This window comes from Haliotis cracherodii, unplaced genomic scaffold, assembly GCF_022045235.1.
Source record: "Haliotis cracherodii isolate W230 unplaced genomic scaffold, xgHalCrac1.p SCAF_5, whole genome shotgun sequence".
Taxonomy (NCBI): domain Eukaryota; kingdom Metazoa; phylum Mollusca; class Gastropoda; order Lepetellida; family Haliotidae; genus Haliotis; species Haliotis cracherodii.
The window spans coordinates 36862293-36868301 of record NW_027266308.1 but is presented as its reverse complement, the minus strand read 5'-3'; the positions used below and the strand labels follow the sequence as shown (position 1 = coordinate 36868301).

At 38.8% G+C, this 6009-nt stretch overlaps 1 pseudogene; it reads left to right on the top strand.

Annotated features, from left to right (window-relative positions):
* The first annotated feature begins 1237 nt into the window (after positions 1-1237).
* Positions 1238-2702, top strand: LOC139443671 (uncharacterized; annotated as a pseudogene).
* Positions 2703-6009: the final 3307 nt, after the last annotated feature.

Sequence of the window (6009 nt, the reverse complement as noted above, 5' to 3'; positions counted from 1 at the left end):
GTATTCCAGCTAGATGAACAGTTCGAGGTGTCAGATCTGCATCATCGACTGCGACGTCATTGGTGCCAGGGTCGCAGAGTATGGCCACAAATGCGATGGAGACAAGTTTGGTTTAGTGACGAGTCACGTTTTATGCATCGCCGTGCGGATGGTAGACGTCATATTTACAGGCGAAGCGGTGAACTTTACGCACGAAACCACAAACAGGATGTGGACAGATTTTGTGGTGGTAGTGTGATAATGTGGGCGGCTATCTCCTACACTGATAGAACAGACTTGGTGCACGTTTTGGGAATGCCACAACGTTACAGTATAAGATTCTTAGGCCACACGCCCTTCCCATTATTCAACATTCGAACGTCATTTTCCACACTCTAAAATCAAACATTTAGTAGAGAAGTGTTAAAGTGCTTGTTCCTAAATGCTAGCGTATATCTTACGTCACTGGTGCTTAATTATCACCACAGTCTGCCATACAGCCAACACACACATGTGCATTCATAAATGCACACTCGTTTGTTCTTTTTCACACCACAAACACGTTTTTAGTACAGACATGTTGAAGTGTTTGTTCCTGGACGCAAATGCATATTTTCACTGGTGTAAGACAGGTTTGAGATACAAGATACAAACACACGTATTTTTAAGTGTACATCCGTTTACTAATATTACATTTTTGATCAAAATAATAGAAATGGTTATAGCGACTATTATTTCTAATTTATTAAAAACAAACTGAATTTACACTATTAAGCTTATCATTTAGATCTATCTCTCATCTGAAAGCTGAATACTTTTCCATGGACCACTTACGAATGGTATATATCTAACATAAATTGTATATATCGGCATATTTACTTCGTGTGCCTCATGCCGCATGCATCTATCCAACAACACATCCACGCATACATCAATATATGTTGAGAAGTCAAAATGTGATTTTCACCCGTTTATCTCATGGTTGGTCACATGAGTTGATTTATTAACACCAGTGTTTATAGACTATCAGTAGTGTTGTAAAATATATGACGTCACTAGAAGTAGTATTGCAAAACTGAAGTGAAATTTCATTATATTAAGTAGTGGAAAACACAATATCAGAGTTTACGCAAGTCTTGTTTGAACCTAGATTGTTATATAGGCCTACCTAGATTGTTGTTGTGTATATTCTTAATTTTCTAAACTGCAGGTTCACCTTCCGTCTTCACCTTCACCACAGGTCTACTGTCATGTGGGTATGTCTCCCTTCACACAATATTTCTGATACAGAGAAGTCACTGTTTCTAAAGACGATCTCTTGTCTGAAGAGTATTCTGTCAATCTCAAAGAACTTCAAGCTGAATGGGACAAGGCCAAACCAAGTAACACTCACATCAAGCTGCTTCTCCGGCACCTACGTCAGTACAGAAAAAGGTGGATGCATTCTCTACCAGACGGAAAGATCCAGCCCACATTTGAAGCGTTTCCCTGTTTCTCAGGACAATATGTGAGTACTGAGAATTGACAGGTGATAGGAACATGTTGTTGGTAGTCCATAATATCTCCAAATATTATTATCAAAAAAATGTACAGTTTCAGAGAACAATTGTAAACTTCATGTGCAAATGAAGGAAAGGATTATACACATAGATTACCTGTAAAATGACAAGACTGTCATTTCATACTCCGTTATTTATTCACAGGTGCTGTCGGAATTCTTTGCTATGGTGTACCCTGAAGAAGAGGAGGAACAGGCCAGACAAGATGTCTGCCAGAAGGTTGAATGGCTCCTGCGGCATGTGGCGAATACAGAGAAGGCTAACGTGAGCACTCTTATTATCATTTAAATAATGTCCCCTGAAAAGCTTCACATATCAAAAGTACTATACCCCCACCCACCGTCCACTTGTTTGGAGATAACTTAGGGTGAAATATGTATCAGACAAAATCATGTTCAACATTAAACGGTCAATTCAATTACGTCACAAAGATAATGACGACGTACATAACATTGTTATGGTCTGTGACGATATCACTCCCACAAGATATATCGTTATTGTTCTTTCTCCACTTCAAGTAAATTATAAATATAGAACATTGAAGTATGTTAATGCTGGACATTAGGGTAATTTTAACTTTAACTACGAATCTTATTACAGAAAGATGACATAACAAAATTAGACTTACTGGTCGGCATGGAAAAGGCTGTGGCAGTCGAAAAAGGACGAGCTAAGAAGTCCAAGTCAATCATAAGTGTCCATAAGGTTCGTCTCTCAATCCCTCAAACAGTATGCTGAATAATAAAATGGTCTGGGGCCTTAGGGATTTTTTTCCACCTGTGGTTAAAGTATGCTGTGACCCCTAAGATTTTAGCTTTTAACATTATGCTATATGGAAATGACCAACTGAATTTCATCCTTAGTTAAAGATCATATCATTTTTTTAAAATGCAGACGTTTTTACAATTTTATCAAAGCTTTTTATACCAAAACTTAGATTTAATGTTTAACTTTCAGGTGGATGGTGTGGCTTCTGTCAAAGAAGCATTTTTTGAATCCAAGGAATTCACCTCGCCACGCCTCACCATTGTCGCCAATAAGGACGACAACAATTTCCTGACAGCCTACATTGTTGTGGACAGGACGAAGATAGTTTGCCAAGCTGCATCTATCTTGGTTGCAGCAGTTGTGCTACTGGCAGCGTATTATGTATATTTGATCTGAGCTACCCAGACATATATACGCGTGCGCTCGGATTGCTGCAGCAGTTTGTGGTGGGAGACGCCTACAGTGGACCTAAAGGAACAAAATGGATCACTTTCGTGAAACGTCTCACCCTGGACTCTCCCTTATCTTACTGATTCAGTCATTAGTGTTATCACTGAACATGTATTCTAACATAAACATGTATAAGTGTCTATAAAGTGTTGCAAGAGTATAAACATGTTTTTGTGTTTATTTATAAACGTCTCAATGTGCATTTAATTTTAAGCGTCCCTGTATCTACATACACGTATGTTTTTAAACATACACGTAGACGTGTCTATAAAGTGTTTTATCATCAGTGTTTATTTCTGTGTTTAAACAGAAACACTTTTTCAGGAATTACAACATCCAGGTCCTGTCATGACCCTCCAGGTCTCCAGCATTGAACCCAATCGAACATTTATGGGATTCACTGGATCAACGACTGTGAGCACGTCGGCAACAACCACAGAACCTCCAACAGTTGGCACGTACTTCAATACATAAATATGATAAACACTTAGTAAGTGTCGAAAGTTCAAATTACAACGTCACAAATCCTTATTTTAATATGCAGCGACATAACCAATGCATTTCAACGTTTGATCCCCTGAGTTAGTTATGCCACATATAGCACCGTTACCGGCATGTCACGGCGCGTGATACCCAATTGATGATCAGTCATAGTGACTGTCATATGTGAAGAATTTAACCCAAGTCTTGAGTGGAACGAGCTGACGCTTGAATCACCGGGCTACCCACCACCTGTAAGCTGATCAGAGAAACGAAACTTTATTGTGTACGATCTGTAGGCGAAACAGTAGGCCTGATTTACCGGCGGATCTGAAACACTCATTGTTGGTCGGGACAAGCCAACACCTTAAGCACAGGCTATCTTACACCCATAAAATGACCAATAAACACCATTACACCAATAAAGAAACTTCACAACATAATGTAGGTGCAAAAGTAGGCCTGATCCGGTTCACGAAGGTCAGAAGGTAACCTGTGGCAACACTTGACATCCTCTTACAGAAGTCGCCAACGACAACGAACTATGTCAAGAAAAGTATTGAAATCGATTACGGGCAAAAAAGGAAGGGCCCTCAAAGGATAAGGACCCCCCTTTTACGCCGTTTCTTCGGTATCACCTTATCGTTATTTGCAGAACTATACTTTGATTTAAACCTTGTTTAACAGATACACATCGCCTGGTTTCCAGTTAATATGTATTCCACGCAGACCGAATACCCCACTCCCAGTTATCATCTTAAACTCATTTACTCGAAATCGTGGATACGTATTGACACTACGGTCGAAACTTGGTGGAGCACATATTATCAATCACTGGATTGTCTGGTCCAGATTATTTGCAGTCCACCCTCACATGGCTTAAATATTGTTGATTGCGGCGATAAACAACAAACAAACCCATGCACGCGCTCACGTTAGGTTTGTTTGACCAACATATGTTCAGTAATACTATCCTGATGTTTACACACTAAAGTGATGTTTGTTTGTTTGTTGTTTAACTTCGCACTCAGCAATATTGCAGCTGTATGACGGCGGTCTGTAAATAATCGGGTTTGGACCAGACAATCCAGTAATTGAAATCATGAGCAGCGGTCTACACAATTGGGATTGATGACATGCATCAACCAAGTCAGCGAGCCTGACCACCCCGATCACATAAGTCGCCTCTTACGACAAGCATAGTCGCCATTTACGGCAAGCATGGGTTACTGAAGACCTATTCTACCCGGGTCACACTAAAATGAATTTATCGTGATAAGAGGATTAAAAGACATACTGATGGTAGAACATAATTTTCGGGAACACATTTCATCGTCACCTTTTGAAGCTGATTCATAAACATGATTATGTTATACATTTAGTCGGTATCGTAAAATGAACTTCAACTCTTTTTTTCTTATGATTGGGGAATGAGTTTTGTCGCTTTATTTAAATCAATTCCCTAATCTAACCAGACGTTCAATGATTAACAATACTCACTTAAACGTAAAGCAATTGATCTCGTTTTTAAAGTCTGCATTCAAGTTTTGTTTTTGTCTTCTGCTTCTGTTACCTAATACTGCTGATACCATCTCAGTAGTCGACAAAGAGTCTCCTTTTTTTGTTTCCCCGACAGTTGTGATATAACTGTGGCGCTACGCTGTCAGCGTGATGGAAGTTTTGTCAATAAGAGAGGTCTTTTACTGTATCTTGGTCCCGTTATCATACCTACAGCCTGACAGTTCACCTATCTATTCATCAGACATGTATCCACTCATCCATCAGATGCGTTAATACTGGCTTACTGTTTTGAAGTCCATCCATTTCCCACCAACAAACATATACATCTAAATATGAACACACAATGTCATTTAGAAAGTGGTCAAATGAAACAAATGTTATGTTTGGGATAACACTTTCTTTGTAAAGTACAGATTCTCGTACATTTAAGAGTTGAGTCCCGTACCTATCTTTCAATCCACCCATCCATCATATGCCTTTGTCAAAACTCGCAGCAATCAAAATTCTCGGATTATATGGCGTTTAAGTGGATGAAGAACTCTTCAAGTGAATTTCTATAACTTGACAACTATGTATCGTGTTGCAGACGTTATTTCCTTTAGTTCCATGCTTTCTTGAATTGACAAGTTTGTGATTCGACACAACACATGTTTTATCGTTACAATGCTGTAAAGCTCGTATTACTTTCACAACAGGATTTTATTCTTTTTGTTGTTGAACAGTCCTAACAAACTGCCTTTCCTATAAAATAAAAACACGTTCATTTATGAAAATCATTCCCTCGGGTCCTTGAAATTCCAATTTGGCAATTTTCTGGTGCATATGCCTGAACAATGCTATCTACGACCACAACACTAATTTGGAAAACCACTAGTTTCAGAGAATACTTTAGGATGGTTCTGTTGTTACACTGTACGCATGTTTTATCTGCATGGTCATTTATGGTAATTTATATTTCATAATAAGTGGATGTTTCTTCTCAGGCATGGTCCTACGGAAATGGTTTGTTTCATCTAAAACCGAAAAAACACGTGTTTACTCGTAAGTCAAGAGAAGTATAAGGTGAAAGAATACTAAAACGCGATGATGATGAAAAACCTGCTTCAGTGGATGACAAAGCCTAAAGGACTCCACCTTACTCAAAGTAGAAATCCAGTTAAAGACATATCTTGAACTACTTCCCACGTCATACCGTTTTTATGTTGATGTACATTGTAAGCCTTTTGTAAAAAGTAAGTTAACCCCCTTGATA